The sequence below is a fragment of the Stylophora pistillata genome, chromosome 2 (genome assembly GCF_964205215.1).
Source record: "Stylophora pistillata chromosome 2, jaStyPist1.2, whole genome shotgun sequence".
Taxonomy (NCBI): domain Eukaryota; kingdom Metazoa; phylum Cnidaria; class Anthozoa; order Scleractinia; family Pocilloporidae; genus Stylophora; species Stylophora pistillata.
In genome coordinates, this window is record NC_142520.1 from 33,713,223 (window position 1) to 33,738,549 (window position 25,327).

Genomic DNA, 25,327 nt, shown 5'->3' on the forward strand with positions numbered 1-25,327 from the left:
CAGATTTGCAAGTTTGTACTTGCTGATACAGCAAAGGATCACACTCTGAAGAAAGTTAGGGATCTGTAGATTGTAGATCAAACATATTCATATGACAAAACATAATTTTATGAACAAAAATCGCTACCTTTGCACTCTTGCTTTTGCCCACTGAAGCCAGCTTTACAAATACACTCAAAAGAGCCCTCGGTGTTTTGGCAAATGACATTTTCACCAGTGCAGTTATGCGCATTTGTAGCGCATTCTTTAATGTCTGACATCAAATTAGGGGAAATTCGAGGAGAGTGTTTTAAAAGACAATAGGAGGAGGGTGGGTGGGTGGGCTCTCTGTCAGTTGCAGACAGTCCTATACACTATAAATGATCTACCTTAATACCTCGGAAGGAGTAAATCAAAACGATGACACTCAAATGGTGATGGTGAATAGTGTCAAGAAGGCTAGCGCTGAAAGCTAGCAGTGGAAGGAAATTTATTTCATGAAAACTACCCTCTTACAGATACCTGCTCGCGTAAAACCGTGTCTTGGGCTAGACCTCGTGTAAATAATCGACCTCTAAGTTTTACCTTCTTCACAATCTTGGCCCGTGAATCCAGAACTACATAGACATCGATATCGTTTTCTTGTAAATCCTGACTGGCAGGTGGCTTTGTTCTTGCAGGGAGATCCAGCACAAAAATTCTTCAAGACAAACATAGAAATCTGCCATCGCTTTAAAAAAGTAAAACTCTGCCCCGAAGACTACTTCCCGTATGGCTTAATTGACAACTTAATAACATGCAGCTTTGTAAGGCAACAAGAAGAATTATCATTCCTCCAGAACAACGTTCTAATCGATCGCACGTAGTTCTTAGGTATCTCGTCAGGTTTCTGTGACACTTCGCCGAGGCCTTAAATACGACTTGATGGAGAATGTGTCCCACGAATAAAGAACGACAAAAGTTAACCCAGTCCAGTCATTGCGCAATTTAATCATTGCAACCTCAATAGTGCGCTCTCTGCCATCAATTTAGTTTAAAGGTAACACTTAAAAATGACCTTTGCGTTAATAATTTTCTCCCGTAAAACATTAAAAATAGGATAATCTATCACAATTTTGCTTTCGTCACTGAAAGAGAAACAACGATCCGTCATTCACTGTGTTTGGACAAAGTTCCAAACGGACCGAGACAAATCAATTGCTTTTGTTCATGGCGTTGGGCACCGAAGAGTCCTGCGGGCGCTAAGGGATACTTTACTTGTAAGTTCAGTTTTGTCTACAGAAGGTCCTTCATGACACTAACAGGTGTCTATGTTGCTTGAAATGAAAATAATAAACAGTGTATAAATAATTCTAGTCAAACATGAAAATAACAAAAATTTTTTTCGCTTAACGAAATAAGCTTATTCTTTGGAGTATTTCTGTGGAAAAATTTTTTTATCTGCTCAATTCTTCAATTTTCTGCGCCCAGTCAAAATACGGAAAATCAGCCGCCATCTTGCCCCACGACCGAGTTTAAAGAGGAATGGCTCTAGCGGGTAAAGTGACGTCAAATCAAGAACACGAAAGTCTGCATTTCGCACATTTTCACTTGATATTGTCCAAAAATATGCCGACTAAGTGTATTGTAGAAGGATGTAGTAACGGGCGAAATTTGCAAGAGTATCGCGCTTCATACATTCCTCATACAACACACCTAGTCGGCATATTTCGGACAATATCGACGACAACCTTCCCAAACAAGTAAAAATGTGTGAAATGCAGACTTTCATGTTCTCGATTTGACGTCACATTACCCGCTAGAGCCATTCCTCTTTAAACTCGGTCGTGGGGCAAGATGGCGGCCGATTTTCGGTATTTTGACTGGGCACAGAAAATTAATGATTTGAGCAAATAAAAAAAATTTTTCCACAGAAATACTCCAAAAAATAAGCTTATTTCGTTAAGCGAAAAGAATGTTTGGGTTTAGGTGCATTTTAATGCTTTAAAAGATAAAACGTTTCAATCGTGAACTCGCGACTTATGTACTCTATTTGAAATCACAATTGATTTTCCATACCTATTTTTAAAAAGTTACTTTATGCTGTGATCTCTCTTTGCTTCTCCTTTGTGCTTTGTTTTTCCATAATCCATATCCATTAACTTGTCTTAAATAAAACGCCTACCAGAAGGCCTGAGATTGTAATCTCTTGCCATAAATTCATTACTGCGAAGATTATTCTCCCATGAAAAGTTCACTGATTTTTGAAAACAAAACCCTTGGAAACCGCTACTGAACAGTTAGACCCCCTTCGCTTCATTGTTTATCGATATAAGAGCCATTGACCGTAAATATCGAGAATCCGCCGACAGTTGCAAAATTTCGTAATTCATTTTATTTTTCTAACGGACCCTTTTAATGAATCTTTTTCGAAAATTATATCAAATAGTTCTATCGCGCTTTTTTTTCTCCGAAAAATCGAAAAGTTCAAAATACGCGTAAATGGCCGTAATGAAAAATTATTCAACTTCGGCAACTTCGTACGCTACAACGCGATGCAATCCCGCTTTTAAATTTTCTGTGCTAACAGATGGTCTTTTTATCTCTTAGAGATTGTTAATTTCTCAGCTTTCTTGTTACGTTAAGTCTGAATAGTGAACCGTTGAAATAAAGTACTTTGCGTCTCTTTCGCGGTGGTAAAATAAAAGTCAACTTTAGGGGGCTATAAACAGGTCTGCCATATATACTTACATATCATAATGTACATGATCGTAAAGCTGTATCATTGTCTCCTCATTCCTCCAATTCTCTATCTTGGCCCACCATAAGCGGCACGTCCAGCTTTAAAAGAGTTTGGGCTATTTTGTTAAAATCGCAATGCGAACCGCTGAGTAGCTGTTATTAAAGGCCTTTAATAAGGTCTTGTATGATGTATTTACAGCCGAAAATATATGTCATCTTGAAGTTTCATCCTTGTAGTTTAATTTCTCAAGGTCAAGGCCAATCTTTCAACTTGGGCAGGAATGTACCAAATGCACCACCTCTTGCGTTACAGCCATTCAACGGATCGCATTTCATTTTTTGTCTTTTTAGGCAGAACTCTTTGAGAGCTGGACGGGCCAAGAAAGAAACTTTGAGGAATTAAACTACAAGGATAAAGCTTGAAGAAGATATATATTTTGATTCGTAAATATATCATACAAGACCTTTTGAAAGGCCTTTAAATGGGTCATGACAGCTATTCAGCGGTTCGCATTGCAATTTTGACAAAATAGCCCAAACTCTCTCCTGGACGTGCCGCTTATGGCGGGCCAAGATAGAGAATTGGAGGAATGAAAATACAAGGATAAAGCTTGAATATCATGTACAATATGATTTGTAAGTATCTATGGCAGACCTGTTGATAGCCCACTAAAGTTGACCTTTATTTTACCACCGCGAAAGAGACGCGAAGTACTTTATTTCAACGGCTCACCGATTCAGACTCAAACGTAACAACGTAACTGAAAAATTAATAATTTCTAAGAGATGAAAAGCCCATCTGTTAGCACACAAAATTTGAAAGCGGGACTGCATCGTGTTGTAGCGTACGAAGTTGTCAAAGCTGCATAATTTTTTATTGCTTTACGGGGAGGACAACGGCCATTTAGGCATATTTTGAACTTTTCGATTTTTCGGAGAAAAAACAGCGCGATAGAACTTTTTGATATAATTTTCGAAAAAGGTTCATTAAAAGGGTCCTTTAGAAAAAATAAATGAATTACGAAATTTTGCAACTGTCGGCGGATTCTCGATATGTACGGTCAGTGGCTCTAAATTGCAGTATGGAAACGAATCAATGCAAGAATGTTTATATCGCTAATGCAATGGTTAAACAACAGGGAAGTTTTTTTCTTGATTCCGCTTTTTCGCAGTAAGTGTCCAAAGTACGTTATTGTAAACATACAGTAAATGCTTTTAATGTGTGTTAAAACACGCATTTCAACAATTTTGTCTCTGTTTTTTTCTTGGCTATGAAAAACTTACTCATTTGGCCTTATAACTTGCAGGATAGATAATGGAGAAGGGCTCTTTGATTAAACGACTACAAATATGCTTCAATAGCCGCGTTCTCAAATTACAATCAGACATCCTGGTGTGTGTTTAACATGTGTCTGCAAAATATTTGCGGGGAAAAAATGTTACCTCGAAAGTTTTAAACAACCCGAGAGATATAAACTAAAGATGACACTGGCAAATGAAAATGTACCCGAATAGAAATCCTCATTCCATGTTGGTCTGATGCTTTCTCCCATAAAAAAAGGGAAATAAATGTCTTGCATTCAAAACTTTCTCTCTCCAACTAGTGATTACATCATTTGTTTCCCTAAGCGCGACGCAACCATAGCTATGGGCTCTTTATTTCAAAGAACCCCAGACATATCATTGTAATTGCGAAATTCTTGTCCTTTAGATGACCAAGCAAAAACTTAAGTGGATCTTTATTTGAATGTTTTTAAAGAAGCACAGACTATAAGCATGCAGCGAAAAGTATGATAAGTTAAGAATGGTCATGATTGTTTGGTCATATCGAGAAACATTGCTAACATACTTACAAGCATATTGAAAAAGAGACTATAATGTTTTTGAATGAATAAAGGATAACAACACTTTGAAATGGACGAAAAGTTTTGTAGCCACTGTGTTAGTTAGGCCTTGAATAAAGGGATTTTCAGTTTTCCTTGTAAGTTGGATACTTGGAAACTTTAGGGGAGAGACAGAAATTTTCTTCATTTTATAAAACTTACCATCTGGGCAGGATGAAACTTGTTCGTGAAGGAGGACCACAGAAACGAAGAACAAGTTGAACGAGACTCTCATGTCCTTTAAAAACAGCAACAAAGATAAATTTTTGATATTAGAGAGCTATTAATAAAAACGAACAGCTTAACAGCAGTTTGTTGACTGCCGTGTACAACCAATTTAAGGCTACACTTTCAAGTAACGCGCTTGTGATATTGGGTAGGTTAGAGATATTTCACAACCCGTCACAGGGAAACTGTAAGATGATTTGATGTGTATTGATATAGTTACAATTTTGTTAGTTTTCTCATTTGGCAGGTCTCTTCATCTATTACTCCCTCTCCTCAAAAATCCTTTTTTTTCCGTTTTGTATTAATGAGGCACATGTAAAATGGAAAGGTACAATAACAGCCTTCAAATTTGTTCTTGTTTTTTTTTTTTAAGATTCTAAACTATTATTTTCGTAGTATTCAACGAGTTTCCGCCCAGCTGACATTATCCCTAACGAAAATGTAAAAACATAGATTCACTTAGGTTGGATTGTTGCTAATTGCCAAACCAATAGATGCAATGTGTAATTATGATTTCCGAAAGCCAGAAAATATCACCTCTCTTTTTTTATACCTAGGAGATACCGTTTGAATCTGCCTTGTTCACTACAAAAGGCAGATTCGTATTTCTGTTTAACGACACTGATGTAAAACTTCAACTTGTCGGTACGTGGGTTTGGAAGCAGAATAGTAACACTGGCTTTTTGTGGTGGCTAGGAAAGAAGAGAGGAAGGGATCATGAAATCTTGCACCATCAGTATGGAGGGATAAAGAAAAACACTCCCGGCACATGCTTTAAGGGAGGATCACGTAAATGCTCCGTTGTCGCAACTAGAAATCCTTAGTGGTTCTTACTGATGGTTAAAAGTTGGCCGTAAAAGTGAAAAAAGTTTTGTCTTTAGGCGTGGAAATTGACAAATTTTAACCGTTAGTCGAAAAAAGTTAACCGTAAAAAGTTTAGCTTCAGCCGTAAAACGGCCAAACTTTTAACAGTCAGAAGTGAAGGCCATCTTGCCATGGAGACCCTCATTTAATTGTTACATCTTTTGTAAAAGGTAAGAACAGCGCCCTTGACTTTCTACTTATTCATTAGCAGTTGTATTTAACTCAATATAAGCTTCAAAACCTAGACCTTGAGGACCCGATCTTCTGAGCCATTTGCTTTAAGTACCTTCATATTAAAAGTTAAACCACCAGTATTGCACTGGTCAGCGGCGTATTTCTGTTTGCGGAAGCCGGAAAATCAAATATTTAAGAAGTTTTCACAGTATATAAGTATATACAATAATATACTTAGTCTTAGTATATACAATAATATACTTAGTCTTAGTATATACAATAATATACTTAGTCTTAGTAACATAGCTTGCTCGCGCTATATTGAGAAATATTGGCCCTCGATCAGGATTCTTGGCCATTAATCTTCAGTACGGCCCTCGCGCTCGGTTAGTAAGAGGTTATTCTATAATTTGCGTTAATGGCAAGACAAATGTCTTGCCACATGAAGTCTCTGCAAGCAAGCCACAAATTTAAAGAAATTCTGAAACAACGTGCTGTGCCCTTTGGGAAGTTTTACTAGACCGGCGCTTTGCAGCATTTTGGAAACTTCCTCGAAATAATAATATTTTAAAAAGAAAGCCTGAAATACGGCTTAGATAGGAATTTGCGCTGGATCTAAAATTAAGTGTTCAGAAATGATTTAGACTACGAGCAGTCCCTCCTTTTTGGCGAAGTCCGTCGCGCGAGTTAAAAAAAAAAGAAAGAAAAAGAAAAAGAAATTGGTGATAGCGCGACACGCATTGAAGTGACGCCGATCCACTGCAGGAGCTCCATGAGAAAGGCCCCCCGAAGAGTAGTTTTTTTTCTCTTCTTTTCCAGGGCCTCACTCATGGAGCTCCTTCAAATGACTTGTGTAGAAATGACTTTACAGCGCGATGTAACCTGAAGCAACGTCAGCTGAAGTATCAAAAGCATCACTTTTTTCCTGACTTGGTTGTGAAATAGTCCCGTTTTAGATTTAAACCCGGCATATCTCAATCCCTCCAATACAAATTTTTCAAATGGATACGAGCTTGTTTTCCTTTGCGCTTTTCATGAGCAAAGTTCATTTGTCTTTACTCGGGGCACTGATCTCCGCCATTTTACGAGTACCGACGCTCGTTTCAGTTTTCGTGAATTTTCTAGAATAAAGAAGCAAGTTTGGGGAAAAAAAGACGTTTCTATGTTCACCATAGGGTTTATCTGACTGAAATATAAGGACAGTCATTTTTCGATTGATGTGCCACCCCTCACGCGATCTTAAATAAAAGACGCTCTTATGATTCGAAAATCTTGAACTCCTAACTTAGCTCGAAATTTGGCAGCTCACAGGAATCATACTCTTTCGCATCTCGAGGTTTTTCCATATTTCACGAGCCAAAAAAATTCAATTAGAAAACAGGAACTATGTAAAAAGTGACAACATTGTCAAACAAACTTTTTGAGGAAAAAAAAAGCAAAGCAAACTGAGCATAGGACGGGAACATTATAAGTTGCTCTTACTTTGCTTCTGTTTCTCGATGTATGATTTCTAGCTAGTCCGCCTACTGTAATCTTTATAAGGTCTAGAACAGAAGTTCCTTGCGACTTCGGAACTAGTTACTCGGAATGTATAAGTACTGAGGAGCGAAATAAAGAAAAAGTTTAAGACGTTTCAGAGAAATTCGTTGTATTCTTTGTAACCGCTTCCGTTAAAGCTCAGAGAGAAGCTGCGAAATATTTTATGGTTTGATAAACGCCTCCGTGATTAGTTCTTTTTAGACAGAAAATTATAGTTAGCGTTTCAGTTCAGGATAAGACGTCGTGTAATCAAGATCGTTTCTAAACTAGACGAGAAGTTAGACCGTAATCCTCGATAAAGTAGTGAAGACCCGTGAACGTTGGTAAGCAACAATCTATTTTGTGATTATGTTAAATTATATTTGTGATTCAAAGCGAAACCTATCGCTAGTTTTTTACTTTTCTTGCTTAAAATAAATAAATAAAAGTCTTTTTATAGGATTACACAATTACTGGTGAACTAGTAGTTTCCATTGTGGTCCTTGCAAACAAATGAAACAAATGGTCTAAATTGAACATAACATCATTAAGAACATCATTAAGAACCCCAACTGGCCGGAGGCAAACCAGTTGGCTATTTACAAGGGTGGCCAAGGATCTGAACACGGGGCTACCGTGAAACAAATCCAGTGGTCAGGGTGGGACTCGAACCCGAGAGCGGCGGATTACGAGTCCGACACTCTAACCACTCGGCCACACTGCCTCCATTGTTTCTTTTAATTGCCACGCGCTCGTTACCCAAATTGATATTATTCTTAAAGCGATGATCGCATAATACTTAGGTGATTTCTTCACGTAATGATTTCAGTGGACCGCCTCGATATAAAAACGCCTCAAAGAATATGAAAGGAACAAAGAAAGAAAAGGTCCTATATTGGTTTGGTGTTGCCGCATGCGCGTGTATCAACCCGGGAATCGAGTGCAAATTCTAACTTGAAAGGAAACATTTACATTCTTTAACATAGCAACAGTGCTTTTCTGGACAATCTTACCCGGCGCGGACAATGAGACTTAATTACATAGAAAGAGAGCCCTTTCAACAGACCTCAAAATGCTTTTGAATGATGTAAAAACTATGAAACAGAATACTCCTTTTCAAATTCTCTGTTAATGCCACCAGTGTAGACTTCCTTTGAAAATTTTAGCGGACATGCACGCAGAATTTCCGTCTTCTCAGAAACTAAAAACATGACGTCCTTGTTACAATGTAGGTAAATATCAACGAAACCCTTACTTTTACCTAAAAAAAAATATAAAAATATCTCAGATTTCGTCGGCCATTCGAAATCTTCTCTCACGCCAACACGGAAGTCCCTCTTACAAGCGTTTTGTCCAAATGTTTTCCTATAAAAATTTTCTTATAAAATTTCCTATTACAAAGTTTGGAGAGGAAATATGTTGTTGTTGAAATTTAATAAGCATCATCATTGTCTGAGGAACTAATCTCAAAGAGTGGTTATTGTTTGGTAGCTTTTAACACCTAGTCTATGCGCTATTAACCTCGTTCATATATTTTCATACCATAATGTGAGAATGAAAAAAATCTTCTATCTCAAACTTGGGAGGTATTTTTTCACCTTGACACGGAGGAACACTGTTTCTTTGCAAACTCTAATCGTGAGAGTTATGTCGCGTATCTAATTTAACTTTTTTTTCTTGCTCTTCGTTGCAATCAATACTGGAAACTAAAAAGCCATGACTGATCTAGACGGAGAGCGTGTTTAAGAGTAAAATCAAGTTTAAGCTAAAGTGTATAGTCCAACATTACCAAATCAGCGGATGTGAAACTTCTTCAAATGACGACGCAAAATTTAGCAAAAGCAGGTCCTGACGTTAACCGACCAATCATGTTTTAAATATATTTGTGCGTATGCTTAAGTAAACATCCTCAAATCTAATGAATGACATAAAGTTCGGAGGCTCAAGGAAAGAAATATTAGATAAATATAATTTTCTTTTAGAACTATGTCCTACAACTTAAGTGTATTTGGGTATCCTGGCCTCCACTGTTTTCCTGAACTTAAAGTCATTTCTAACTACTGTACAATCACGTCGAATGGCTTTAACTACATTTATGCCGAGTGCTCCGGATTTATATCTAAGATGGACAATTTGCAGATGAAATTATTATTATTTTTTTTTTTTTAAAGAACAAATTTTTGCCATCACTTTGGTTAGAAAATCAACTTTCCAAAAGAATTTAGCATGGAAGTGTATTTAAGTGTATTTGGGTGTATTTTGAGTGTTTTTAAGTGTATTTAAGTGTATTTGGGTATCCTGGCCTCCACTGTTTTTCTGAACTTAAAGTCATTTCTATCAACTGTGCAATCACGTCGAATGGCTTTAACTACATTTATGCCGAATGCTCCTTATTTATATCTAAGATGGACAATTTGCAGATGAAATTATTATTATTATTTTTTTTCCAAAAAACATTTTTTCCATCACTTTGGTTAGAAAATGAACTTTCCAAAACAATTTAGCATGGAAATTAGAATTGAAATTGAAAACATTTCTTTACCTGCTTTTAAATTAGTGTCATCAATTATTACGAACTTTTTTGAAAATTTAACAAAGCCTACAGAGAAAAGCTTGGTGTTGGAAGTCTTTTCAAATTAATCTTATAGAACCTGGCGGTTATTAGCACGAGGTCTAACCTAAACCACAGTTTTACGCAATCAGTGGGCCTCAACCTTTCTCTTTAACAGGGTTGACTTAATTAAATAAGTGTCCCTCCACTGTTAACATTAGCGATCCTCTTGACACTGTTCACTAAAATAAATTTTCGGATAAACAGTTCAGCTAAACTGAGTATTGATTAGTACGCAGTTTTGTTGAACGACGGCTAAGCTTTATTTAAATAGTCTGACATATAGCATTTTCCAGGCCGTACACAGTACTTTTGTAAGATACATAACTGATTTTACATAACTGATGAAGACAATCCTTGCTCCAAATATAACTTTTAAGATGAACATGACTTTTCCTCACGTATTTTCTGTTAAATTTATGTTTACAAATGACTGCGATCATTTACAGACTTATTCGCTCAAACGGTGTAAATAAGCTACCATTTGACCACTGCCAGGCTTCAGCTACAAGAATAAAGTTCACACTTTGAGAACTCAGGAGGAAAGTGAAAATTTAAAACTGATGTAAAAAGCGCCATGAACGAAATTGTAAGACTTAGGCTAAAACTGAAGAGATTTCCAACATAAGATAGAAAGCTTTTTAAGACAATAGGTTTTTCAAAGGTACTTCGACACCACTAGCAACGTTTAAAAAAATTTTCCCTATAGAAATAGAAGGTATTTTACCAATGTTAGGAACTTACCTGAGTGAGTATGAGAGCTTTCTTTCAATTTTCAAGATCAGTGTTTTAGACGGTTGTGAACGAAATGATATTTGAAACTTAGTCTGAAACGATATCGCACTTAGTAGTGTAACAGGATGCCAAAGTTTGAAAACTTCCTTTTAATTCCATTTGCCAAAGTTCCCTTGAACATTTTTGGCTGAAATCCATGCAGCGTCAGTTTCAGCCCTTCGTCAGAGCGAATGGAGGAATTGTGGATTGTATGTGCATTGTGGGTTCTACGTTGAAAGTGGAGTTATACTATTGGTGGGAACACGGTAGCGAAAAAAACAAGAGTGAATTATATTAGCCGAGGGAAAAGCCTTCGTTGATACCGTGGGGATTAAGCTTGCCGATTTGAAATATAAATTTTTATTCTAGAGTTTTGCGGCTTTCCGAACTGCCTAGATGTAAGTAAAGGTCACAGACTGCCATATGCTGCCTAGAATCCATGATTAGGCAGAGTATTAGCAACGCAGCTCCATTTTCTGCAGATAAACACGCACACAACCCACACTTCCATTTTTACTCTGACGAAGGGCTTATGCTTGAAATGTAGGCTTTAAACTCTTTACGGTGGTAATTTGCATAATTAACTCAGTTACCTTGTTATACTCCCTCAGCACCCCCTTTAATCGTCTGTCTTTTAATCGAAGTTGGGCGGAGAATGAAGGATGGGGATTTCTTGATTACTTTGTACATTGCAGAAGACAGAAGGCAGCATGGTCGAGTGGTCAGCGTGTTGGACTTGCAATCCGCCGCTTCCTGGTTCGAGTCCGGCCCTGGCCACTACTTGGATTTGTTTCACGGTAGTCCCGGATTTCAAATCCTCGGCCATGCTGGTAATATAGCCAACTGGTTTGCCTTCGGCCAGTTGGGATTTTTAACAACGTTATTTTCAATTCGAATTATTTGTTTAAGTAGTTTCGTGGAAAACCTGTAAACTAGCTTCTCAGTCTAAGTGTTTCTCCACGTTAAACTTTTTATTATTATTATTATTACTATTATTATTATGCAGTTTCCGCGTCATTCCGTGGTCATCGTTGTAGAGACAAGTCATTCTATATTGTCGTAACTAGCAATAACCATCATTGCGTCTATCACGTAATCAAAGTGGTTACTACGCGTGTACACTTTAAATGTAACAAAATGTAAAGTGGCCATTTTTCACTGAAAAGTGTTTCGAATACAAAATGCTCGCACTCGTTAATAAGAAAATGTTGTGAACAAGCGATCACCTTTCCATCTGAGATCTATTAGGTCGGCAACAACGTCTCCTGCCATTATCAATGTTCGCAGAAGCTTTAAACTCTTTAAAACAAACTAAAATGACCATTTTAGAATAGAAGAAATAAATAGGACGGTGTAGGCTGACTAATTAAAGAGAGCGTCAAACAGAAAGTTTTTATACATTTTGGCTGAGAGGGAAATTTTGTTATGTGCCTGAAACTGCAAACTACTAGTAGAAAAGTTATCTTAACCAGTCAAAAAAAAAATCAATAAAGTACCTGTTAGCTACTGCACTCAGAAAATGATTTTTAAAATGGTAATCATATTTCGTTGAGTGACGCTACTATGAGATGACTTACAATAACTTCTTGTTGTGAAAATCTTATACAACTACTATTGCTGTCAATGCAATTCTTAAAACACATTCTTACAATATGTTCTTACATCAAGCTATATGTGTCCGTCATGCAAAAATTTATTGAGCGTCGCATTCAGATGTAACAAGTCACACCAGTATCCTTACTATGGCCACAGTTTTCGTTTCCCCATCCGGGAACAAATAGTGAGCTAACGTTTCCTCTCCCCCTTGGAAGCGAACATCATCCATCCAGACCGGACCACACTCCTGACCGTATGCAGCGCAACAACGAGCCTGGGTTGCACCTGAAAAGCCAAGCCGAGGACACACCACACTGACGTCAATGATGCTCCATGAATCATCACATACTGTGCCCTTGCGCCTGCTGTGATAAACTTCTAGGCGGCCGTAGTTATGTCCACCGTCCGCTAAACGGATGGGAGCGGGTTCTTTGGTGTAATGATTAATGTAATAAAATTCCTGAATAAAAAGTTCCTTTGATAGTCTGGAACTCACTATTATTTTTGTTCAAATGTTCTGACACATACAGAGGGTGGGAAGGGAATTCAGTTCTCAGTGAGACTTACCATGCAATTTAAGAGGGTCTCAACGGGGGTCATACGTAAGCCGTAATCAATTTGTGCCAAGGGGGTAACTGACGGTCAAGAATAAGTAGAGGGGCTCTAACCTCTTACATGGCCGGTTAAATAAACTTTAAATCACCTTAATAAGACGCATGCACTGCAGGGTAAGGGCCTAAATTTTATCCGTCAGCCCGGAAACTGGTAAACTATTCTATTCACTATTCAGTTTTCGTTCCTTTTTAAATAGTGTACGTAGCTGTGCAAGTTTTGTAAGATTATGTTTTTAGTGTAACCTTCAAAAATGGTCTAGAAGTAGCTGTATCATGCTGAGTCATTCCTAAAAAAATATATAAATAGAATCTGTTGTGATGTTACGGAACGTTCTAGATTCTCGACCGTACCTACAAAAGACGAGCTTGTAACTAGATGTAGGGAGTAGTTTAGTTGCTGATATAGCCCGTTAGATATCAATAAAGGTGTATGCTGCAGAATACAAGACGTCCACACTACAATATTTATTTGCTTTTTTTTGTTTTCTGCGATAACTAAATTAAAAGTTAGATTGAGAACTGGTCTAAAGTAGCTCGTGCGCAACATTAAAGAAAGTTGCTTCGCACAGAGAATCGTAGAAAGCCGTAAAAAGTCGATAAGAACAAAGGTCATTTGAACTTCTATGATTCTCTTGCCAAATTTCAAAATTTTAAAGGATTTCTCTCACTTGTGTGGAGCAGGTATGCCACATTCACGTTTAATGTGCTGCGGCATTGTAAACTGAAAATGAGATGTGATAAAGATCAGAATTTTTATTATAAATTAACAAACGGTTGATAAAGTGTTGTGTAAATATCACATTTTGAATTCGTCGATTTAATTAGCATCTTTTCATTGTTAGTTGGAGAAATGCAGAGAATAGCAAATTTGAAATCTAGGCAAGGTGTAAGACACTCAAAACTAATCGCTAAGACGTTTGGCTTTCGGGAGCAGGACGTTATTCCATCTTATTTGCTCGGAAAATTTTTTTTTTCCAAAAGGAAGAAGTAGTATTTTGGGCTCCCGTTATTTTCCAATTAATTGAAATGTGCTTTTTCATTCTAAGAGCGTTGACTAGTGTTCAAGAAAACTGGCTTACTTTTAAAGATGCAACACCTTTTACGGGAATTTCTTTGTGTGGGTGAGTGTGTGTGTGTGTGTGTGTGTGTATTTGCGTGTGTGTGTTTGTGTGTGTGAGAAATTCCATAAATCTTAAAAAGGACGCTGTCATCAGCATTTCTTGTCTTGTTACCGTAGTTGCAGTCACAATAGTCAAAAGAAAAAAGTTATCAATAATTAATCTCTTGGTCCTGTTTAGTCCTTGAGAATGAATAACACTTCTTTTGTTCCTCACAATGCGGGAAGTCGTGAGTGCCATAAAGAAATAATTATTAGCTTGGATAAAATATTTAAGTTTTACATACATCAAACCTCTACAAAGGTTTCTATTGTTATTCTAATCAGTTATATGATAAATTAGTATAATTTCAGAACTGATCAGAGAGTTTCCAGCAATCTGATTGGTCGAGCGGTTCCTTATATGACGCTCTCTAAACCGCTCCACGCGGTTTATATAAAATGTTAAAATAAAATGTTAATAAATGTTACTAAAATGTTATGATTTTAGAAATTTCTCTGTTGTTCAGCTCTGAAATTATACTAAAACAATTATTCGCCTCAGGTTCGGTGAATATTGTCGAATAATCCCCTCGACTTCGTCTCGGGGATTATTCGACGATATTCACCTCGCCTTCAGCGAATAATTGTTAATTATGAATTATTTCATGCATGGTCACGAGTCAACACGTCTCTTTAGTTTCATCAACTTAGACAAAAAAAAAAAAGACGTACAAGCCATTAAATGAAATAAATTAAAAAGGCGTCCTGCATTCGTAAAATACGAATACGATTACCACGGCGTTTTAAAGAATAATTCAAAGATATTTAAAGAGAGTCTCCACTATCAAAATTTGTCGGTTGCAACCAAAGGTGCAGCACAACAGTCATTCGAAAAAACGGTGCTATATAAATAATTACTCGCTCCTTTCATGTGCTGGGCAGAAAAAGGAGACTCCTAATACTCAATTTATGCACCGTTCAGCCAGCAGAGCAGGCGTCTTATTTGGGCGAATTAACGTAAATAAGCGCGCGATCGTTTATTCAACCGGCCATGTTTAATTTGGAGTTAGAGTCGACGGTGGGGGGAGGGGGCGGGAAGGGGCGAAAAGACCCTCATCCCGATCCTTATTTTTTACTGTCGCTTATTCCCTTGGTACTAATTTCTTTCCCTACCCAGCCTTCCGCTCCCTCTCAAATTATAGATAATGGCCATAGTTTTCGCTAAGAAAATACTCAGCACTCGCTGGCACAAATTACGCCTGCTCTGCAGGCTGCACAACATCAGATCCGGGGATATGTAAGTGTCTTGTAGAGAAGGACATGGGGGGTTTTGAATACCGCAACACCGCAAAAAAAATAGAACAAACAGTGCATCCCCGCAAGAAATATTATCGACACACTGACACCGCGATGTAGTCTTAGGATTTACCTGGTCTGGTTTCACTCATCTTTACCGGTAGTGCGTGAGGTAGAGGTCCAGAGATCAAGTTGAATATAAACGAACACGGTCAGGGGTCAATTAGCAATTGTTTATTAAAGATTTACTCGAATGTATTGCTTAGAAAATGAAAGAGTGAAAGAAAAAGTGCAACACCAAAAATGGTTTATTTTGCCCAACACCGTCGGTTTAAAAATTACAAACATCTTACTGTAAGGTTTGTATGATGCACGATCCTCGCAGTAGAGAGCGCTATTTATGCAATAGCAAAAAATCAGACCTGAAAAAAATCAGGCCTGTAGGGGATTCGAACCACTGATCTTTGCGATACTAGTGCAGCGCTCTACCAATTGAGCTAACAAGCCAACTGGGAGCGGGCCGTTAAGTTGATTCGTAATAAAACCGTGATGATAAATCAGATACGATGAATATAATTCATCGTATCTGATTTATCATAATTCATCACTTATCATAATTCATGATTTATCATAATTTATCACAATTCATGATTTATCATAATTCATCGTATCTACATTCATCGTATAACGTTGAACGTTTAAAGGTCTAAATATATAAATAACCTTTTGAGTATAAGTATCATTATCTCAATTGTTATATTGTTATCATAATGATTGTTATCCGTATGTATTCCTTGTGTCCTTGAGGTTGGTGATTATATCGTTGTGCAATGTTACTTAAATTCATGTCAATTTGATTTGTTTTGTCTATGAATTTAGTCTTGTGGATCACTGTTATGTCCACTTCTTAGTGGCAGCTTCGTTGTTTTTTTAAATGCCTGTAAAGCTATGCACCGTCGGTTAAGGTAAATGTTTTCCTTTATTGTGTGTTTATCTTTAAGTATTCGTTCTTTTATATGTATATTCCCTACTCATGTTTGGTACCGTAGGCCTGTGGAGATTTGAAATAAATAATGAGCACAAATACGTGTGTTTTCGGTTACAATCACAAAATCTACGGATACGTTGATGGTTCTTAAGAGGCCTTTTACATGGCTTAATTGGCAGTTTCAAGTCGAAACTGTCCGATTTCACCTGTCTGATTACAAACAGACCAAATCGGACAGTTTAGCAGCCGATGAAAATTAAGCACTCTGCGCCATCAAGTACCTAGCAAATGGTAGCCAATCAAAATGAAGAAAAGCTCTTGAGTAAGTAGGCCGGTGGAGAGGTCTAAATTTGAAAAGAAACAAGGATTGAAATAAGTGATCCAATGACTATTATTCAATGTCAATAAGAAGGTTGAGTGTTCTTACATCAAATTTTCCATTGCTGAGTTTCTGAATTTGTTATTGACACAACTGACTGGTATTTCAAGACTCCGCGTCCCATAATTTAGGGGTAATTGTCCTCGTAATTTCAAATTAGCCTCGCGCTTTGTGTTCCACTCAGTCCTATTGCAATTGCCTATAATTATTGTTATAACGATGACGATGATGACGATTATTATTATCATTACCCTCTTACCATCTATACCAAGTTTATTACAAAGTGTGACAGCTGTTATTTCAAAATGCATCACCTTTTTCGTTACAAAGTGCGACGAGTGCTATCGCAAAAGGGATCGGCGTTTTTCCTTTTATCACAAAGTGCGTTGAATATTATTTAGTTCTTATTAACCGAGCGGGAGGTCTATGGGAGAATCTTGACCGAGGTCGCCAGTACAGACCGAACGCAGTGAGGTCTGTACCAGCGACCTAGGTCAAGATTCTCCCATACAGACCGACCTAGTTCGGCTAATAAGATGTTTATATATGGCTGTGTCTTATCTGCCAATCTTTTATATTCTTTTTACCTTTTTTTCTAGACCGGTCTAGATACCAGTCTAGATGGGGAAGTCTAGACCGCTTTTAATATTGATTTCAGCCAATCAAATTCGTGAATTCGGTTGTTCCCAGTCCTTGTGAGACACAGCCATATAGTAATACAAGACCTTTTTTTATTGCAATTGACTGTACAACAGTCAATTGTTATTACAACATGCGAGAGCTTTTTTGTTACAAACTGCGATGAGTGTATAAAGCGCGAGGCCTTTTTTTTTACGAAGTGCGAGAGGAATTTTATAAGATGCGTCAGCTTTTTTGTTACCAAGTTTGGCGAGTGTTATTACAAAATGCGACAAGTGTTGGTACAAAGTGCGCCTGGTATCATAATGCGACGATCGTAAAGATCGTCAGATCGAACCAAAGGCTTTGCACATTCCTCAATGCATTCAGTCGTGTCCTTTTTGTTCAACAATTAATCATAATGGTACCCAAACAGGGATAGTCCGTTAAAGCTTTTTTACAACACTTAGTTGTGCTTAACCTGTTTCAAATATCACTCGAGTTCTAGTTTTGAGAGACACACACGTGTAAAGTAAACACTCGGCCTTCAGGTATAACGCAACACCTGCACTGGGATTTATCTTCCGTGTTTTAGCTACGTACACTTATAGATATAAAAATATATTAACCAAGATTTTCACATTTTCCCAATAGATTTTATCTTTTGAAATAGTATACCGTTTTAAAGAGTAGTACAGCGGTAAAGTAAACAATGCGGACGTTATTCTTCCCCAAACAAAAATGACGCAATCATTAAGTATTATTTAACTAAATTAATGATCTTTCTATTTTTTAATTTTGTAAATACTTGCAATCCTAATTAAGTTTTTGTTTCTAAAAGCTTCAGAGAGAAGTAAATTTTTATCATTTTTAAATTCATCTGTCTGTTGGACGTGGATTTTTAATTACACAAGAACAGATTCCGCGTTAAAGTTAATTTGGCTGCAAAACAATCAGTTGTCATATTTGTCTTGCTCATTATTCCCTTTTTTCCTCGGAAACGTTTAAGTACATTTTAGGACAATTCCAAAAAGCTTGTTTTAACTTAAATGGCCGCAACAGACTGGCGCGTGCGGGAAAACCACACACACAGACACACACACACACACACACACACACACACACAAAGATTCCACAATAAAAACTTTACCTTTTTATATTTAGTCGTGACTAGAAACTCGCAATTGACCAACAATGACTTATTTTCTTGTTTTTTTTTTCTCTGATATAAATTATTTTTTGTAACAACAGCGAACAGTGTCGTCGCACAAGTGTACAAGGGTCGGACGGCTTTTTCCGGATCAGCTCACGTCAACCCGTCTGGCCCAACGCGCGTCAGCTTTCACTATGGTTTACCATGGGATTGAGAAAGCGGGGCCGGACGGGTCATATGATAGTACATACCTATTGACTGAGTGGGAGGGCCGGACAGGAAAATCTTTGGCGCGAGATCATGACGTACGGACCGAGTGCAGCGAGGTCCATACCTCATTACCGAGAGCCAAATATTTTCCTGTCCGGCCCGACCGAACTCAGTAATCTTTTGGAGTCAGAACAAGAAACTACCAATTCCTTGAAAAATGCGACCTATTTTCTCATTTCTGTCTTCCTTTAAGTTTTTGCAACAAAGCGACCTGAGAGCAGCTGAGCTAGCCTGCAGTGCAGGCAGTTTTGGTGGTTTTCATCTTTCGAGTGTTTAGCCGCCATGTTGGATTCGCTGCGGACTGGGAGAATTGGGGGGAGAATGCGAGATTGTCGGAGTTGGCGGGGGGACGGGAAAGGAAAACCGCCTGCCTGGAGAGGCTGTAAAATTCAAAACCGCCCTAAATTAGTATCACTTGATTACTTTTCCGGAAGTGAATCGTCTGTCAATGGAAATGAAGTAATTCCTTGCCGGAAGATTAAATCCACTTCCGACAAAAACAAATAGAATACACATGTTGTGAACTCGGAAAACTTTCAGAGCTATGATGTTGAGATGTGGAAAAAAGTCCTGGTGACAACTGTAGGCTTTGCAACATTTCTCAGTTTAAAGCTAAATTCGGAAATTTCGCTGGTAAATTAAGTCATTCGTCGTCGGAAAATCTTTTCAAGCCTTCAAAACGTAAATGAATAAAGGCTGATAGTTTCGAAAGAAACTGTTTGGGGCTGCGTCGGTGGGAGTAACGAAATAATTTGGATATAACAACAAAGTTGAAATGGTAAATTGGCCACCGTAACGATTACAAAAGCTGACGTTTCGAGCGTTAGCCCTTCGTCGGAGCGAATAGAGGAATTGTGGGTTGTGTGAGCTTTTAAAGTAGAAAATGGAGCTACGTTATTGGTGGGAACATGGCAACGAGAAAAACATGAATAAATTAGTGGAATGAAAAGCGTTCGTTGATCCCTGTGGGATTTAGACTACCGGTTTGAAAGATGAGCTTTTGTTCAAGATTTTTACGGCTTTCCGTGCTACCTAAGGGTAAGGAAAGACCGCAGATTGCCAAATGTTGTTTAGAATGATTAGGTAAATTAAAATGTCTAGCGACTGGTTTCGATGTGTCCTTGTCGAATGCTTTTCATTCCACTAATTTATTCACGTTTTTCTCGTTGCCATGTTCCCACCAATAACGTAGCTCCATTTTCTGCCTTTAAAAGCACACACACCCCACAATTCCTCTATTCGCTCAGACGAAGGGCTAATGCTCGAAACGTCAGCTTTTGTAATCGTTACGGTGGCCAATTTACCATTTCAACTTTGTTGATATATCCAAATTATTTCAAAACGTAAAGATTGTTTTGGCGTCATTCTTGCTAATATTTGTAGGCAAGTAGGATCGGAGTTAATACAAGACTCGCAAGTATTTTCAGATCGAGTGTGCAACCCTTGTGGTCGCAAAATTCGAAACCTGGGCCAGTTGTACCAGTTCGTCAAAGGTGGAACTTCCAAAATAGCATGTACTCTCAGTAAAAGCAGTGGTAAAAGCGATCTCGATACTGCGGAGAAAGCAAGTTCGTCGTGGAGGAAATCGAAGGTGGTTCGTATTAATTCACCAGCAGCTAAGACACCACTGAGAGAAGTAAACACGTCGAGGAAATATCTCACGTTTGGAACGGAAAGTATAGTTTCTGCGTGTGCATCTGCAGGGGAGGACGAAATGTTAAGAAAACTTAACGTGGACGATTTGCCCAAAACGGGACTACAGGTGAAAGTAGTCTACCGGATCCCTTCTGGACAGGTAATTGCGAGAATTTCATGAGATGAAGAATCTAAAGCATTAGTGAGAAATATCGCTTGCGAAAAGTGGCTTGAGGCGTCGAATGTCGTTCTGAAACACGAAGAAATTGCTGCCCAAGTGAAGCAGGGAATCAGCAAAGCTGTATCGAAGGAGTTCGACGAATACCTGAAATCGGGTAGCGCGCTCGAACTCAGAAATCCAGACGAACTGCGGACGCAAATATAAGCTGGTATTTTCCATTTTCTACATCTCCTATTCTTGCACTTGCAAGTGATGTCGCCGTTAATCCCATTGCAGAAACTTCAATTGACTGGTCTTGAACGATGTTTTTCTGCATAATTAATAGAGGGGACAGACAATAATCACGCACGCAGCTTTCGACAACAATATTTCTTGGACACGAATCAACAACTTAAAGACGAGGCTTTTTCCAAAGCCTGTCGGAAGAACTGCCAATAAATCGCTCCCATGCACAACCGTTGAGATCGCTTCTTTTTGTTCGTGGCGTAATTGACGCGACATACCCAGCTTGGAGAGAATGAATAAATGAATAAATGAATGAGTTAGCTTTAATAATTACTCCTTTAAAGGCTTTTCAGCAACTATTTACAATGGTAGACAATTTACAATCACAAATGAACAACTTAAAATAGGGTAATAAAATGAAATATATATATATATATGTCCAATGGGTATCATACAAACTGACTATTAATGTGCCCCTCTTAGTGAGTCCTCCAAAGAATGTTTCAGTGACCTTACTGAAGGAAAGTTCACTAGGTCACTACTCAGGGAATTTAATAGCGAAACTGCTCTATAGGCAAAGGTTCGTTGACCGTTCGCGGACTCATAAAAGGGATCTGAAGTTTGTTGCTATGCCGCGTGGCTCAATCATGTATGGTGGTACGTTTTTGTAACTTGTTACATAAGTGGTCGGGTACTAAATTATTGGCAAACTTATAGGCCATAACTGTATCTCTAAGTTGTAGTGTCTGGCTCACTGACAACCAATTAAGATGGTGCAGAGAGCTGAATTACAGGTTTGTTACAATGAGATGTTGTTAAGGTTGAGAACAGACGTCGGCATTTTCTCAGGCGCCTCTGGCAGCCGCTTCAGTCCATATCGATCTCACCTTCCCACCCATGGCACCCCAGGGGAGGACATCCATCCCACAGTAATCCCGTGTGTGGGAAATCAACGTCTCCTACCCCAACCCTGCAGGAGACGGGACCTCCATTTATTCGTCCCTACCCGAGAAGACTAGAATATCTAACCATTTCTTGATGTTATAGAAAGGTAGCAAAATTCTTCTCAATTATTTGAAGACCTTGAGTATTGGTCCGGCCGGGGCTCGAACCCTCGACCTCCCGCCCAACAGTCCAGTGCACTATCCATTGAGCTAACTGGGCGGCGGTAAATAACAAGCATCAGTGTTTCCTTGTCGAAACTGTTATAACTCTGTTGATCTGGACTAGTTTTAATAAACAAGAAGAGACTAAGTAAGAAATGTGACTATCATAGGTCAGGGGTAAGTCAATGATCACACCAAAGTCTCTTGCTGTGTCAACAGGAGTAAGGGACTTTCCCATGAATGACACCGAGAAATCATTGGAATGTCTATTTATCAGCTGCATTGTGCCAATCAGCATAAGTTTCGTTTTATCGGGATTTATTAGCAACTGGTTTTCGCAACACCAAATAGCGACTCTTTGTAAGTCCTCCTCAAGCTTAATCTTGGCATTGTTAAAGTAAGTTGCATTGAAAGATAACAACTAAAGACTTTAGAATCATTGACATAAGACTCAAGATGGAAAAATTGAATATGGCAGGAATGAAAGAGATTCTTTGAGCGCAGCATCGAAAGCTAGCGAATCCGCCATTTTCTTGATCATATCACAGAGAAGCACGCGCACGCACGGCAGGAAGAGCCTGAAGCAATGTTAGCATTGATTGGCGAGCATCAATCTGAATGCACCCTGCCGTACCAATCAGAGACTCCGTTCGTGGGCGGAGTTTCTTAAACGAACAGTCAGTTCGGGCAGGCATTTTTTTTTTTTTCCCCTCCGCCTCCCCCTTCCCCAATTTTTCTCTCTCCCTCCCACTGGCTTGGTAAACGTTTTACCTCGCCCCAACTATCCACTGTTTTTCTAATTCAAGATGGCGACCTGAACAACCGATAAGAATATCCACTCGCCCCGCCAAAATCCGCCTGCACTGCAGGCTAACGCTGGGCCGGACGGCTTTTACCGGGCAGGCTCACGTCAACCCGTTGAACTCTGCACACTTCTGCTTTCATTATAGTTTTGTATGGGATTACGCGAGCGGGGCCAAATGGGTCAATGATTATATACTTTATCATCGATAAATTGTTAATTATGTAACACAGATCATTTAAAATGTTTCCTTCTTTTTTCGCCGAGAAACCTTGTTACTCTACTTCCGCTACACTGTAAATCTTCGTCATACTTTAGGTTACCTAAATCTCAGTATAAATTCATAACTTCTCTAAAAAATAGTGAGTGTTGTCTCCCGAAATTTTTTTGATCTATTTTGAGAATTGAAGTAAACTAACTTGGCATTCCGAAATTCGTCAGGTATAATTCTTATTCCCTTTTCTTGTGGGAAATTAAGAGTCCCGGCCGGCTAAACAAATCATCACTGCAGTTTGTCATCAGCCTTTCGGTTAAGCCACTGAGCTACTTAGAGAGATCGCACCTGTGAAATGACAGAAGCAATGGTTTATGTTTGCCAGAAAGAAGCCAGTGGATAAGTCTGTTTTGAACCAATACCTCTGGGAAGGAGACCCCTGGGTTATTATTGCGCTTCAACATTTTGAATGTGGTATGTTGCCATTGGTGGATAGTGTGCTTCGTATTGAGGTTAAGATATTTATGAAAGTTGAAATGGTAAATTGCCCACCGTAACGATCACAAAAGCTGACGTTTCGAGCGTTAGCCCTTCGTCGGAGCGAATAGAGGAATTGTGGGTTGTGTGTACTTTTAAAGGCAGAAAATGGAGCTACGTTATTGGTGGAAAACGTTACGGTGGCCAATTTACCATTTCAACTTTGTTGATACATCTAAATTATTTCGTTACCCCCACCGACGCAGCCCCAAACAGTTTCTTTAGAAACTATCAGCCTATATTCATGAAAGGTTATGCATTTTGACAAAATCCCAACACACTCACAGTGCTGCGCTAAGTTATGCAAACGATTATGGTCGAAAGTCGCATATTATACCTCCGATAGATCGGCAATGTATGATCGACGTCGGGAATTTTATCGTGACATTCGATCAACTAATCGACAAAATTTTGAAGCCCTTCCCCCCTCCCACTTACTTCTCTTCATATCCAGTGCGTTTCTTAAGCGAAATATCGCAATAGCGATTTCTCAAAGAGCGCGCCACGCATCATCACAATGTACCACTCTAGCGAAAAATCGCTGAGGGGTTTATTGCATGACGAGGGTTGTATCATCGCGATAAACGTTTCACTCTGTTCTTTGGATCTTATTTTCTTGCGAGTTTTCAGCCTTTTCTTTGAATTTGTCTCACTCTTTTGTGTAAACACGGCTGGAACCTAAAAACCAAGGGAGACTATCGAATTTTGACAAATTAACACCATAAAGACAAGATTTTGGCAACTTAAATCTCTATTGGCCCATGTTCTTTTCATGGACACAGACGCCAACATTCAACACTTTTAACAAACATAGGAAGTACGAATAAACAATTCTTAGTTTCCGTGAGGAATCGAGCCTCAGGCCTTCGGATTCCAGGTCCATTGCTCCACTACTGGGTCTCTACAGTGAGCTAAACTGTTACGGATAAAGTTTCAATAGGAGTGGCTCAAAATACATCATGCATTATAATTGCTATATAGTTTGCGGGCAGGCTCCAACTAGAGTTGCCAACTACTACGACTTCCTTTGATATAATGCTTATAAATTTACTTTAACAAGAGTAAACAGTTCGTTATTGGAGAAGGGTCTACCGATGATAACGCCTACTTTCCTCAAATTAACTGGAAAATACTTAGTATTCAATTTATACTACCAGAGTAACATCCTTCAAGTTGTGAAAGAATAGCTACAATAAAAGTATTATTAATTGAACAACCTTGGTTTGGCATGGCCTCAGTACGAGAAGCAAAAAGACATTAGATCATGGAACTAAATCAGTAATTCTAGAAATTCCAGGAAGAAATAGCATAAGACTAGTATTAGGTCAAAGGGCTCAGGACTGAAAATTATTACTTCTCAATTTGAAGTACATTTTAATATTGCACCTCCCGAAAAGGGTAAATCTGCTTTAAAGTCAAACTAGTTTTAGCCGTATATGCGAACTCAGTCATTTCTGCTTGCACTTAAAACCATACCAGAGCTAATTTCCTAACTACTGCAATTAATAGAAATAAGTTATTCCAAGCGTACATACCTGAAAGTCAGTCTCGAATTCAAAGCACTTCCCTTGATATAATGCTTATACATTTTCATTTTAAAATAAACATGAGAAATCTTTCAACTACTTGATGTCAAAGGTCAATGTATGCAACACCTGCTTATTAAGAAGGTGTATAACAATATTCTAGGTAAACTATGACAAGTTTTCAAACAAACCACCAATTCCAATTGAATCTTAACAAGTTCAAGTTAGTTCAACAGATTGCGTAATGTTATTCACTGACACAACACAAAGTTTCGCTCCTCATCATTGCTTTCGAATCTAGCTGAGACATCTGCGTGAAATGAGAACTGGAACTAT

At 38.4% G+C, this 25,327-nt stretch overlaps 1 protein-coding gene across 1 annotated transcript in view; it reads right to left on the bottom strand.

The window, feature by feature from the left end:
• The window catches only part of LOC148739198 (uromodulin-like), an 85,139-nt gene that overhangs the window by 3,714 nt on the left and 56,098 nt on the right, over positions 1-25,327 (bottom strand). The gene's annotated exons all lie outside the window — the stretch shown is intronic.